Raw genomic sequence first — 15,547 nt, 5'->3', positions numbered from 1 at the left:
AGGGAGATACCCAACTGCACAGAAAGGGGAGAACAGACAGACAACAATAACACTAGGAAAAGGGGAAGGAGACACACTAGGAGAGAACAGAGGCCTGTACCATAAAGCTGGATTACGGCTTAGCGAGATAACTTCAGGCTTAACCCTGGCTTTTCGGTACCATAAAGGTGGCTTACTTTCTATTGGGCTGCGTTGCCGTGGTAACCTATGCTGAACACCTAACCTGCTCCGGAGCAGGACAAATTCAGGATAAGAGCTCAGCAGGTATAAAAGCCCCACCTACTGACCAATCAGTTCTCTTGGAAAATGGCCTGTCCGTTTTATGAGAACCCGGTGGATCTTGGTGCACAGCTTGTGCGAAGAGCACTCAGGTGCGAGAGAATATTTAGAGATCGCTGTAATCCGTTCGAATTGTCTGAACAATCACTGTGCGAAAGGTACAGGTTTTCGGGAGAGGGGTTACAATACATCTGTCAGCTGCTGGAGCCTTACATCAGTAATGTAACGCAGCGCGACCACGCGCTGACAGTCCCGCAGACAGTGTGCATTGCACTGAGGTTTTTTGCCACAGGTAATATATTTCTTAGTGATGTTTGTAATTATTATGATGTCTTTAAATCCCTCATTGGATGGGTTACAAGCAAGCCACAGATAAAATGCCATTAATCAATTATTTGTTTAAGTAAATCATGGATTGATTCATTCATTCATAGGTACTTTTATGTATTCTGTTGGCGATGCCGAAAACCTCGGGGAAAACACAGTATGTAGAGCTATTCATAGTCGCGGGGGCCCTGACTGAGCTTGTCGATGCATTCGTGGTGTTTCCCGGCCACCTGCCCACGCAATGCATCAAAGAGGGCTTTTATGACATCGCAGGTAAGCAAGGTTGATGTGTAATTTGCATAATGTAGACTAAGCCCTGGGATGTTTGCCGTTGTATATTGTATTGTATATAGCCTCCAACATGTAGGCCTACATATACATATGCTACATGTATAAGATATAGTAAGCGTACTGACCACTTTGAAGTATATTTTTATACTTATGTTTGATTTGCTCCCATGTTCTCTTTGCTCCACTCGGGCTGCATCTGAAATAATAAGGCTACGATCACATGCCATAACGAAAAATTTCATACACACATACATTTATGGAACACACAAATGTTACTGTAGTCAGATATACAAGTGCAGTCATAGTGGGGAAGTAATATTATAATGGCACTAACTTACGCATTGACACAGTCGGCAATTTTTTGCCAGCAATCCTTGCACCATTTGGCAGCTGCAACTGTGTTGCTTTTTGCCTGGATTATTGATTTGTATTCCTCGTATTTATTAATTATTATTGTTTGCTCCTCCGTAGTGAAATATGCGGCTCGGGCTGATTTTTCCATGTTTGCGATTGGTCGCATGCAGCAAACTCCGCCCTTTTTATGTGAGCGCGCACAGATCTAGATTGGACAAGCCTGAATTGAATTAGTGAGTTGATAGCCGGCTTTATGGTACCGAAAATCCGGAGGGCGGATGTCTCGTTAAGTGAAGCCCGATAAGTAAGAGGAAGCCCGGCTAGGTTAATCAAGCTTTATGGTACAGGCCTCTGGTCAGTAGGATCCTTACAATGCAGCATGCTAATGAAGAAATAAGACCCTTGAATTTTGGAGTAAAGCCCTTAACTGAAAAACTTTAATTCCTCTCAGCGTGGATGCCAGCCAGCCACAATGCACATTAGCTATACAAAAGAGACAAAGGGGAAGGAGTGGGAGGAAAGTAATAAGAGCACAGATTTAGAATGAATCCGGCTCTGGGAGGGTAAATGACATTTTCGGGCCAAGTGTGGACACCCAGCGACATCTCAGAACATCAGGCTGTAATGATCAGACACCAGCGACAGGCAGACAGCGGGAGACGGAGCAAGAGCCAAAAGCAAAAACACAAAGGTGTCGTTCCACATGCCTTTTCATGCTCCTCTTGTTCTTCATTTTTCATTAATGAATGTTTTCAATCTGCTTTCTTCCCCTCGCTCTCAACCCCATTTATTTCTCAAATGCAGTGTTCAGTTTCTTTTATTTGAGTTGATTTATTTTACACTTCACTTTCCATTCTGTTTAGTGGCTTCGCTACCTTTGCTCTTTATTTCCTCACACCTCCACTGTCTTTATTTCTTTACTTCCCCCCGAGGTCTTCTAACCCAATCTTTCCTTCTTACAGTATTTATTTTGTTTCGTCGCCCATCTTAACCTCCCTCCTCCAGTATTTTCCTCTCTCTCTCTCTCTGCTTCTCAGTGTTATCAATAGACATTAGTTTAAAGTGTTTGATGTCAGTCAGCGGTGTCAGTAATGGATTAAAACAGAGAGGCGTGCAGCACCGAAAGCTATTGATCTGTAGAGTGGACTCAGATCTGCTCAGCTTAGCACTTGTGTGTGTGTGTGTGCGTGTGTATGTGTGTGTGTGAAGAGTGTGTATGTGTAAGCCAAGGTGCTGACATCAGAGCTGCTCACTGCTCTTTATGCACATGTAAATGGAATCTTAATGGAAATACAAGAAATTAAAACTTTCAATAATTATCAGAAAAAAATAAGTAAGCAACCGTCATCTCTGTAAAAATAGAGTAGAATGAGGATGGAAATAAAAATAAGGATAAAGCATCAAATCACAGCATAAATTAATAAGAATAAAGGTTTACATTCAGTTTTAGAATCACTCCAGGTGAAGTTAGGTTACCATGAAAGTTAAAGTCAGGGTTAAAACTTAGAAATAAATTAAACAAGACAGAATAGTTTGATGAAACAAACACTGCATATGTCTCCCTGATCGATCAACACTTTCATTCTTGTGTTTTTCACTATATTTTATTCCTTTTCTGTCATTGTCCTTTGTTCTTCCACCCGCAGAATTCAATAAACATCTCCACTGTCTCTTTAAACTGTACTGATAAACCTTTGCTGAAAAAACATGGTTTTTGAACAGAGCTTGGTGCCCATTTGAGAGTTATTGATCTCCCTCTGAGCACAGATCAGAGCTTTTCTTCCACTGTGGCTGCAACAGGCGATCAAAGCAGCAAGACTGAAGGAAAGTATAACATTTATTGTGTAAGTATTTACAGTAAACACTGAAAAATCTAGTTGCACTTTGGCTGAATTCACCATCTGCTTCTTCAGCAATGCCTTCTCAGATTGCTATCGAAGGCCAGCAGTTTGAGCCCCAGGCCAGCAGGATGTTCTGGGGCAAAGTGAAGGAGCAGGTCTTGCCCCTTCCTCATTACCACTAGTGAGATGCCCTCAATTGCAGCCCTAGATCGAACTGCGTGTACTGGGCAGCTGCCTGGGGTGAATATGTGCAGCTGTGCAAGGTTTGTTTGTCTCTTGGTGAAAAAGGGTGAAAAACCAATGCTAATGCATGGTGACCAATCAAGAAGGAGGGATTCAGGATTATCAATAAACCCCCTGTGCTCATATTTGCTAGTCAGGAACGGATGAACAAAGCCAGTTCTGCTGCAATAAAACTACTCATTGCAGTATCAAGCTCACCTTTTGCAGTAACAGTGGTCTAATAAAAGCTGTCAATACTCTGACATTGCCGTTCTGCTTCTGCACTGCTTGTTTGCAACCTGCTGCTCATATAGCATCCAAATCATACCCAGCTCCACCCCATCATCCACCAGTTTTTGTCACGCCCCATTTCTACTCGAGCTGAGCCAGGTTTCCTGGAGGAGTGACAAGGTCATATCTTACTTGCCACATACTGTACACATACTCTCCACATTGTTTTCACATAATAAACCCATTTCACAGTTGACAGTTGGCTGAAATAACAAGTTAAACATTTACAGAAACACACTGGATGCAGTCCAGTCATATTACACATTCATTATATGACAAGAGGTAAAAGAGTTGTGGGGGAATAATAATGACACAGAGTGAAGAGGGAAATGAATTGTTTGGAAAATGTCAATCTGGTTCAATGTTCAGCTTCAGGAAGGAAGATGCAGCTCATGGTTTGAGGTGAAATGCTTTGATCAATGGGTGTTAAAAATCCCATTCAGCTGTGTCTTCAGGATTTGAGTGAGAAAAGGCTGCAGAGGCTGCTGCAGGACTGGGAGGAGATAGCTGCAGGAAAGATGGATGAGCAAGTTTTTTATGGCTGCCACTACAGCGTAAAAGGTATGGGACTATATATGTGCATTGCGGCATGTATAAGGGGAGGAAGAGAGAGATGTGTGCTTGTTTTGTGGGTTTCTTTAACGGTAGAAAGACTGAGGTTGAGGTCATTTATTTGTAGAAGTACTGACGACTACAAACAACTTCTGTATAAGGTCTGATGAAAATTAAACAGGGAAAAGGGACGTTTCTGTTGAAGATTATTTTACTTTCTTCCTCAGTGATTTATTTCATATAAACGTTTAGGCTTTCAAATGTCTTCTTTGCGATATCTGGAATTACACAGCTGAGTTTCAGTTTCAAACCACTCTATTAAAAGAACTGGCCCGAGAGCATTAATGAGACCAAGAAGTAATAAAGGAAATGAAGAAGAAAGAAACCTCAGAAGCGGCTGCACAAAGTAGGATAAAGTGGCTGCAGTAATTTCTGAGAGTCTGCAAATATTAAATGTCAAGAAAAAAGAGCAGAGCCAAAATACATAAAATAAACCTAAACCATATCTCCATCCCAACAGTGATAAAATGAACCCAGGCGGGCTATACAGCGGTATAAACACAGCAGCAGCATTCCCACAATGGCAGGCAGGTGAGTCAGTTCACGTCCTTGGCAAATGTAAGGTTATTAGAAAAGTTGCGCGTGTGTGTGGTATGGCCTTTTGTGTGTTTCCCTTCTTCAGCATTGTCCCAGTCTGTGTCTCTTTATCTCTGATGAGTCAGCGTCAGACACACTCGAGTAGATACTGTCTAGTTCCCCCACCCCGCCTCATGCCCCTCTTCTAATCTATGACTGACACCACTGACTGACATTAAATAAAAAGCATGGCAGTGTTGTTATTTTATCTGTGGCTGCTGGTTAAAATCTGGATTTTGAACAAGTCGAAGTCGAAGAGGTGAAGGGTCAGAGCCACGGCGCCCGAACAGTATCCCTGCGACCATCCAGAGATCATGTACAAGAAAAATGCCATGAGGAGGATGAGAAATAAGAGCTGAGGTTAAGGTGGAATAGACTTTCTTTATTACGGCAAATTGCACCGAGGTGATATAAGATGTGGTGACATTTTTAATGCCATGTCAGTGTCATTGCTGCCACCTCCAGACTGTGAAACATTTCCAACGTCACAAAGTCACTTACAGAACAGACAAGTTTACATGTTTTGGCTGAACTTGGACGATGTGCAATCAAGAGGTGCACCTGCGGCTTTGAACGAAATCATTAAAGCTTTTGTCAAAGCAGAGCTACAGGGAATGCTTTGGAGTGTGTGTGTGTGTTTTAAAGACGGCGTAATTAATCAGTGTGTATGCCAAGATGTTGTTGTCATGTTTTGCCAGATTTGAAAAGGCTGGATCCCACTGCGAGATCAGCCGTCTGTAATATAAAGTTTCTGTTTCAATTTTCTCATATCACCAGAACAGTTGCAGCTCAGTTTGCTTCCAGCTAATAACAAAGCCAACAGCCACACTGGAGACTCAAAATTAAAGTGATAAAGAGAAGTTGCTGTCACATGCGCACTTTACACGGGTTATTATCGCACAGCTATGATCTCTGACCTGTTTTCACTTACTCACAGTTGCTCATAAGTTTGATGATCTGGGAACAGAAGGTCATTCCTCAGCTGTAAGCCTGCATAGGGTATGTGCGGTTGGGTCATTCATGGAGCCCTAACGTGCCATCAGAGACATCTCGTAAGTACGATCTAATCTCCAAGTGTTGACAGTTCACACACGCAGAGGTCGGCAGTGGTCCTGGTGTAAGACATCAGCTCACACACATGCTGAGCACAATGACGATCCGCTACCTGTCACAGATTCTGGCGCATGGTTGGAGGCCTGGACACTCTTACAACACTTGAAAGCACACACCACTTTTCACACTTGCAGGACATGTTATCCACACCTCTTTCACACTACACGGGAATCCAGGATGTGCATGTCACACGGGAAAGATAGGCATGAACAGGCTTACTGTGGGACAAGCATGAACACCAGCCAACCAGCAGAGATCTCGCGGTGCTTTGACGACAGTGTGTTCCTCAAGGTGATTGGATTTACCCTCTTAAAAGACATCACAGCCCCCTTTTCCAACCACAAGTCAAAATTAATATTAATGCCTAATTAGAAAATGTTGTATGGCTGTGAAAAATGGTTTGAACTATAAATCCTCCCACCTTGGCAGGGATTTTAATCTTGTATAATACCTGCGGTGTGCAAATGAGTTTCAGGGACATCAAGGAGAATTTGGTCCTTCCAAGTTAACCAGCTCAACAGGGACATGATGAATTCCATTTGCTTGTGTTGCTTTTGATCAAGCTACAATTATTACAACTCAGCTAACTATCAGCAATGTGTTTTACTTACTGCAGAGGTTCCCAGGCTTGGTGTCGGGACCCTTTGTAAGATTGCTTGATAAGACTTGAAAAGTGGGAGGGGGTATATAAATTCTGTAAAAGACACAGAGCTTTCTCCATAACACAAAATGATGCCATACAAATATTCATGACAACTTGACAGCTTGAGGGCTGAAAAACTGAAACTTCATAGCTAATATACAAAAGATAGCTGTGGCTGGTGGTTATGCATTAAAGCAATTTTAACAGTTTGGGTTTAAATTAGCCTTCCAGTCTCTTTTAGCTCTGGCTTGGTCTCCACCAACTCCTGACGGATGAGCAGGTCTTTAGCTGCTAAGTGTTCTTCTGTGTTCATCAGCTAGTTGCTAACTTTGTCCGGCAGGTAGCTTTTAGTTAAGCTTTATTTCACTTGTCCGCTGAAGATGGAAACACGGTTGATGAGAGCTGTAAGACTCAACCAAAAGAGTTAATTTTGGACTGTAAAACCAAAATAAATGTGATGAAAGATGATAAAATGCTCTGTAGAGCTGAGGGAACAGCAGAGTACGCTTACAACCCTCTGTGGTTTCATCATTACAAGTGACGCCTTTCATCTTACATGTACATGTAAGTACATGTAAGTCCATCCATCCATCCATTTTCTATACCGCCTATCCCTTTCGGGGTTGCGGGGGGGCTGTAGCCTATCCCAGCTTAGACGGGCGAGAGGCGGCAAACTTCACACAGAAAGGCCCCGCCCGGGGATCGAACCAGCAACCTTCCTGCTGTGAGGCACATGCACTACCTGCTTGCGCCACCGTGCTGCTACATGTAAGTCATTTGACCCATTTGTATTATGAAGGTGATGATTAGTGCAGCCTCAACACTGGCTTTTGGTTGCATTGCAGCCGTTAGCTGAACTATAATGATAATGGTGGATAAAGTAAATGTAATATAATCAGGAATTATTGTGTAATTGCCACATACTAAATATCATTGGACAGGAGACAATTGCCCCTACTTTGTTTCACTGATTATTTCCCAGTGACTCTCCTTGATGATTGGTCCACTGCAGCGGTAAATGAGCATGACTCAATTATCTTGCTGTGCTTCATGGCCTGTACTGAACACAGAGAGCGACAATTCAGCATGTCACACTGTCGTGACAGGAGTGTCAGCCTGAGCTCTTTGTGTGAGCAGCATGTTATCAAGCCCGGCAGTGTCATTTCTCTCTCTCTGAGACTGTCCGTGTGTTCTGTGTGTGTGTTTGCGTGTGTGCGCCTGTGTGGATCTTGGTTCCCAGGAGGGGGGCCTGTTGTCTGGCAGAGTTGCCCAGTTGTCGTCACTGCGCCCGGGGCAGCCTCTGGGACAATCTGGCCTCTCTGGAAGATCCTCCGCTGGAGCGACATCAGAGCTGGCATGCAAGAGGAAAACCAAGAGAGGAGGATGATTCGAGGACAGCCAGAGCTGTTGAGACAAGACACAGCAGGGCAATGAAATGGGCAAAATCCCAGTTTGTACTGCGTCCTGGTAGAGGCCCGAAGGCACATAAATCCAGTAGTCTCAGAGTCTTAGAATGGTCAAATATATGTTCAAACAATACAGGATACAACTGTTCTTTATTGGTAGGAAAAACAAAGGCAGTCAGGGACATTTGCTCATTTTGACTGAAGTAAAACCACTTAACTGTTCCTGAAGTTGACAGCTACAAAAGCTGCCAGTGATATCTGCCTACAACTCACACCTGTTGCCTCAACCTCAGTTTAACCTATTATTACAGTGGTGAGCAACCTCTCAGGCACCATTTCCGCTATAAGCGAACTGATGGACCAGCAGTTTCATTTGACACGTGACATTAAATCGCACCTCGAAAATCAAACGGCAAGAAAATCTTAATCAAAGTTTTCAAGACCTTCATGCCTGTTGCATCTAATGATGATTGCTGTGTAGGTGGGGGCTGGAAATATTAGTGTTATTCTTCACTGCAGATGTCACACACAAATATACACATTAAGAGTGTGATAAAAGGAATGTCATATCCTGCTCCAGCCAATATGACCGACACCTCTGGGAAATAACCAGAGTCATAAAAGCCATCTGTTTGCACTTCCAGTCAGATTAATGGGACGTGGTAAAACGGCTCATCATTATTGTCTCATTACCACTTCGGCTCAACTCAGGAAGAGGCTGCTTGCGGCTGTCAGTACCTGCAGGTGTCAGAATGGTTTTCTTGCTTGCGTTGTCCCGTAAGTGACATTTGATTTTCTCTAGGTCACTGTTTCGTTTTTTCAGCCACTTTGACAATAATCGCTGGTCCTAATGAACCAGTTCGTCATCCGTGAACTCCAAACGTACTTAAAATGTGAAACAGCTCACATTGGGTGCAGCAGAAGACAAGAGGAACCGGACATCAAATGATCTGAACAGCAAATAGAAAGCTTCGATGCATCCGGTGTCCTGCAGGGTCAGATGAAATTCTCTCACATGATCAACCCTCGTCTAGTCAGGTGAGTCTTAATCTTTTTTTTTTTTTTTCATTATTTTCTGATGGTATTTTTCCTTGGTTGCTGGATTATATGGGACTATTTGTGTTTTTACAGATCATCCTTTTTACAATGTTTTGTTCAAAAGGTTATATGGGTCTGATCTGAAGTTATCAATGCATGCAATGAGAAATTTTTCCAGGATGTAAGACCAGACCTTTTTGAGTGCAGCCCTGAATATAATGTTAAATGTAAGCCTGTTGCCACATAGACAATTTACTGCTAACCTTCTCCTCTGTTCCACACACTCTCTCTCAGCCACCCACACACACTGCACACTGTCTTATTCTTTAAGAGAGTGATGTTACTCTTATAGCGGGGTGCGATGGTCAGCAGGAAGAGCAGAGTAGAAATGGCAGAGTTTGCAGGATAACATCTCAATAATGGATTAAGTATAGTAAGTAAAAACAGTAATGATAGAGTTCGGAGTTTGGACCAACAACTACGACGCCGCTTATCAGCCGCTTACAATGCAGCCCTGAGAACTCTCCATATGCGGTTTAACACGCATTCACACCATGACACATGTGACCTTAACAACTCAGATGATGACCAGGTGGGTCAACAACCCACACACTGACAACATGATTCACCCATTAACACCCATTCACACCATGACTCATGCGACCCTAAAGACTCACATGACGAACGGGTGGCTCGACGACACAAATGTGACCTCAATGACTCCCAAGGTGTGAACGATCCTGCAAGAGGATAAATGCCTCGGACTCCCGACGAGCCTTTGGATAAGAAGGTAGCTTTGATTCAGTACATACAATATTCTTTGTGTACACAGACATAGGCACACACACACATACACACAGTAAAAATCCCAGGAAGTAATTTTCCCTGGAAATGGAAACAGATTTTGGTCGTTCCTGGATAATACCAAACTGCCATTTCCCAGTATGTAATCCTATTTGTGATCCTTCCCTGTTTGGTGACTTCACCTAACTCATCTCCACCCCACCTCAACCTGATGAGCAGACATCAAATCAAACAATATGTGAGAGTGATATTTAGAGTCGCGCTAAGGTGAGAGGAATAGATGAAGGGATGAAAAGAAGCCTGAGAGAGGGAAAACAAAGGAAGCAACACAGCTTAGAAACGATGAAAAACTGTCTCTTTAATGAAAAATTACAATGTATTCAAGTGTGAAAATTGTGTACCATGCTGAAAGAAGAGTAATTTTTATTGTTTTCACACTAAAGTGCTTTGTGTTGTTGTTTCCTGGAAAACAGAAGCATATGTGAAATGAGCTGAAATTGAATGGAAGCGTGACGAAAGAGAAACAGGTACGAAGAGGTGGGATGAAGGGACGAGATTAAAATCTGTATCAGTCAGACTGACAAGACAAAGGCTTTACGGTGGGAAATCATACACTGATTCCCTGAGTCACTGCATGTCCTACACACACACACACACACACACACACACGCACACGCATGCATGCACACACACACACACACACACACACACACACACACCATTTCAGCCCAAGGCCACAGCCCATATTTACTAAGCCTCATCCACGGAGTTGGAGTATAGGGGACTATGTGTGTATCCATGCTGATAGCACATACCAGCTTTCGTGTACACAGCCTATGTCACTTTGACTACACACATACACCCACACACACACACCCACACACACACACACACACACACACACACACACACACACACACAAACGCTGCCACAGGCTAGAGATTCTGGGCGAAATAACTTTGGCTCTTCAGTTGCTGTTAGCCTAACTAGAGAAGCTGCTCACAAACACACACACACACACACACACACAGATTGCATGACATTGGTGTTAACATGGTGTCAAAATGTGTGTGCGCATGTTTGTGTGTGTTAAACAACCCTGACAAGAGACAATGATGATGATTAGGTTAGAGTGGGCGGCCACACGCACACACACACACACACACACACACACACACACACACACACACACACACACACACACACACACACACACACACACACACACGCACAGTGACAAACATTCATACGTACTCCCACGTGTACAATAGACCCCTCATCATTCATACATATGCATAATGTGACACTTCCACGCACACATTTGCGTGCATGGGCCATAACACTGGCATGACAGACGATTCCCCAGTGGTTTCACTGCAGATGTAGACGTGTAGGCAGCCAGTACTTTCTCACAGCATGTTGTGAAGAGGAAGACGAAGAAGAAGACACTCATCATCCATTCGAGGGAGTGCTGCATGATTCATATTCACGGTGGTGGAGACATCACCGACATGACAAACTGAAAACGGTTGTGCTTCAGCTATTCTCTGTGTTAATGAATGCTTTTCGCTCTGGTCATCCATCCCTCAGCTGTCAGAGGTGTGATTTGCTCCACTTGCCATTTGTCAGGCTTGGCCATCGTTATCCTCAGATCAACAATGTCACTGCAGCTGAAGCTTGTAATCTTTAGTGTGAACTACATTAAAACCATTTACAGTGTCACATTTTAACTCGTGGAGTGAAGGTTTACAGTCGTGGCTGACTGCAGTTGCCTTAGTGTTGTTTTCACTTTGATTTACATATTTTATTTTCCAATTTAAACACTTCGCCTGAAACTAAGAGCCAATTAGCTCATCAGACCGACCTGCACAGCAGCACTTTGAGCACGTGTTAAAAGCACTGCATTGTCAGCACAATGTTAACACGCTGTCTATCCGGTAATATTTAGTATTGCCATCATATTTTAGTGTAATAGCATGCTATCATTTGCTAATTAGCATAAATTCAGCAGAGGCTAACAGGAATGACATTAGTTTTGTGGTCATTAACAAGAGTCAGGTGATCACCGAAGTTGCCCAAAAAATGAATGCAAATCCATCCAATAGTTGCCGAACCAAACCTAATAAGGGAATGTAAGGGGGTCTGCTGACAATTCATCCTCCAGGAACCATGAATATCTGTGCCAAACTGTGAAAATGTGTAAGAAAAGTTAAGGGAAGTCATTAGAGACAGGCGGTGGAAGCAGAGGACAATAACTCTTCTGTGGCCTCTTCGTCCAGGAACTGAAAATGACTGCCAGTTGATGAAACCTTTACCCAGGAGGAATTTAATATCAAAATCAAATATTTGAAGGAGCAAAGGCCAAAGAGTTCTCAGACAACACGGGCACACTGACCTCAGAAAATAAAAATCTGACTAGTACCACAGAAAGTAGTTCTGCACTGATGAGGTCTCAGTGCTGCACTGTCACATTACTCCCCGACACAGCCGGACAAACAATCAGACCTTTGGTCACTTTAACCTAAACCTGTTATAGTTGTAGCATGAAATCCAATTAACCCAGCAGCAAAATACAGGACAATTCACTCCCACACAGTGGCTGTTTAATGACAAAGCTTAACTAATTAATAGCAGTGATTGAACAGTGGTCACAGCTTATCAATTAGCTCTGACCTTTAAGCCTCCTGTTCCAGATACTGAAGTATTGGCCCACAACTCTACATCTGTCCATGGTGTACCTCACTTTTGTGGCCTCTATGCTAAGCTAGGCTAGTCGGCTCATGGTTGTAGCTCTTATATGAGAGTGGTATCTTGTGTAACTCTTTTCAGATCTTGCAAATCAGAGCATTTACTTCAAACTGTGGGATTCACAATGTGACACAAGTATCTGTGGTTTGATTAAAAATAAATTAGATTTTTATCATCAGCAGCAGAATTAATGAACTTTAAAATTGTACAGCACCTTTCCTTCAGAAAGAAATGCAGCTCAAAGTGCTTTACAGCAGAGAAATTGCATGCATCAAGTACTTCATGTGAAGTGTAGTCATACTAGGTAGCAGTGGTGTAATTTCTGCTCCTGTAAATTATTACATGTTTCATTGGCCAGCGGGGGTTCAAGTCACGGTCAGCTGTTTGAGGGGACAAATGTATGGCTATTTCATTTGCCACTGCAAACACCTGATTTCACCGAACTGCTCATCAGCTGCAATTCCCCTCAGTCTTTATCTCAACCTGTCAGTAACACAGACAAACAGAGTGATGAACATACCTGCTGTTCGCTGTGGAGCATCTGCCTCCATGACCGATCTGTTTCATGTGTACGTTTGTGTGCTGTTGCTCTGTGTGAGCCAGTCACATGAGATGATAGCATGTACAGTACGTCAAAAGGATACTGGGCTGTTGGTGCAGTTGAGACCACAAACATAAAAATAATAACAATAATAATCATATATGTTATATATCTCAATGGGTAAATATGAGAATTGAATGGGGAATTTCATTAAAGAGAAATTGTAAACTGTTGCTTTCACCCGTTTCTTTCATCTTTAATGCATCTGTGTGTGTATAGTCGGCTCGTATGCTGTCATCAGATGAGTCATGCTCACAGTGGATCAGCTAAATGGGGTTAACTGATTACAACTATAGCATTAACCCTACAGAGTGGAAGCTAATTCCGCTCCTGAGGAGAGTAAAGCCAGCTTCAGGCTAAAGTCAGGGTTAGTCATCTGTGAATCCAAGTCTGCTGGAGCCTGGAGGCCAAGAGGTTTTCAGAGTAAAGTTGCCTTAAGGCCATAATGTGTTGGCCAGTCACGGATGTGTTTTATATGTATGAACAGAATATTATATAACTGATTCACAGCACTGTAAATGTCTTTTGTAGCTGCTGGTACTGTTTGTGATACAGCTTCTGTCTGAACATACAGTGTGTGGATTAGGTTATTAGATACCATATGTCAGACTAACACAAACACAGAGGTGCTGTCTGTCTCCTCTGTGATGTATAGCTCAATGCTAAACTGAAGCTAACGCAAACTGTCCACAGGGACCAGCGTCAGAGCTCCACAGAGCACACAAAGGCTGTCAAAAGCAGAAATGTGTTGGACAAGCGTGTGTCAAGAAATGGCTCGTGAGCTTCTCGTGTACGTGTGTGTTTATCAGAGATGCAGACAGGCTGTTTCCATGTGATGTATGAGAGGGAGTCTGCTTCTGTCAGCTGAGAAAATGAATGTATGTTTGTGCTTTCTGTCTTTCTGCCATGCGTAAAGTGAGCGACAAAACTGGCTGATGTGACCTATGTTTGTGTGTGTTTCAGCATGTGTGACGTGCATGTGTGCTGTGAACGTAACATTTGTTGACACTGTATATCAAAATATAATTCGATGTGGATTGAATGTGTGTGTGTGTGTGTGTGTGTGTGTATTATTTTGTTTGCGAGGAGATATTTGGATAGAAAATCTGTCAGTGAGCGCTCATGATTTCTGTGTTCAGAAATTCTCATCATGCTGAGAAAAAGGCGAAGTAGAGCAAGCTTAGAAAACATTAAATAATGGAGGAATGTCTGTCAACATGTCCTCATACCTGATCAACTAGGATAAACGTGAATAAATTGATTTCCAATGAATCCCAAAATGACATATATTACCGTTGGAGGGTATACCCAGACCTTTATGGAACCAAAAGTGGTTAATGTTGCGAAACAGTTGTAGTTTGGTTGGTTGTAGGCACCAAAAAACTACTTTGCTAGGCTAAGCTAACGAACTGCTTGCTTAGGTTTCGGAAAACATTATGATTTGGGTTAAAATATGTACATTACTTTACATATGTGACGTAAGTGAAGTATTAGCATTGACTTGCAGTCTCCAGTGGTCTATGAACAGCTGTCTCCTGGCTGAAAGTCCTGCATTTGTTGGAGTCATCCACTCACCCCGCCTCCACCCTTGACTTCCTCCTATACTCCCGTCATAATTACTACAGCCACTAGAGGTCGAACACGAACAATAAAGGGAAATATGGCTCGTAATAAGCTATTTAAACAGATGACCTGCACGCTTGTTTGTCTGTTGAGGAGGGGCTGGTTTTTATAGGGATAATAAACCTTGTCTATCTGCTACCTCTGTTACATTCAGCCCTGTACATGTGACATCAGCTACATTTAATACCAGCTGAGAGTGCGGCTGGTGGAGATTTAGTTTCAGAGCCAGTTGGGGAGTATCAAACTGTTCTCCTGCCTTCATCATATCTTACTGCCTAAATCCTGGCATAGAAGTAAGGTTAGGAAAGTAGTCTTCCAGGCAGTTGGACAGAGTTGGAAAAGATCACATAATCCCAGCCTAAGCCATTTCTAACTTTTCTGACTATGATGAGATGAGTGAAAATCTGTGCCTGAAGAAAAAGAAACAGTAAAAGCAGAAACAGGTTGTCTGTCGGTTTAGAAGGTGGCCAAGTTTACAGTAAAGCCAATTCTTCAGCTATAATTGCATGTTGGGTCCTGATAGATAGATCAAAAGGGCAAGGAAAGGGTCACCCCTGCTCTCCTTAGCTGGACAAGAAAAATACTCCTTTTTCTTCTTCTACCTTTTGGTAAATACCGCAGGTAGTCAACTGCATTCAGACACAGAAGTCTCAAACTGCTTGACTATAGTGCCTGTCAGTAAGCAATTTAAAGCCTTGTATCTATTAAGGTTCTAAGTCATCCAGCTCATAGGATCTCTAGGTGGACTGAAAAGGAAATTGGCTGTTTTGTATTTTGC

This window comes from Chaetodon trifascialis, chromosome 13 (genome assembly GCF_039877785.1).
Source record: "Chaetodon trifascialis isolate fChaTrf1 chromosome 13, fChaTrf1.hap1, whole genome shotgun sequence".
Taxonomy (NCBI): domain Eukaryota; kingdom Metazoa; phylum Chordata; class Actinopteri; order Chaetodontiformes; family Chaetodontidae; genus Chaetodon; species Chaetodon trifascialis.
This window is presented reverse-complemented; position numbering follows the sequence as displayed.